The following is a 247-nucleotide window of genomic DNA, read 5'->3' on the forward strand; positions in this document are numbered from 1 at the left end:
TAGAGGCTTCATAGACAGTCAGTCAGTTAGAATTGAGTCTCTCAGCTATGTATATATGTAAATACTCTATTTTGAGACTCGAGTTGCCTTTTTGGCCAGATATGTATCAGTTAAGTTGTTTATGTCTTTACATGGCATTGAGTTTTCTGTTGAGTCAGGTTTCCGCTGAGTTAAGAAAGCCAGGCCAAGGGTTCGCTTGGGGCCAGCAATGGTCTCCGAGTGCTGGTCCCGCCCAGGGTGTAGGCTC

Source organism: Solanum tuberosum, unplaced genomic scaffold (genome assembly GCF_000226075.1).
Source record: "Solanum tuberosum cultivar DM 1-3 516 R44 unplaced genomic scaffold, SolTub_3.0 scf00325, whole genome shotgun sequence".
Taxonomy (NCBI): domain Eukaryota; kingdom Viridiplantae; phylum Streptophyta; class Magnoliopsida; order Solanales; family Solanaceae; genus Solanum; species Solanum tuberosum.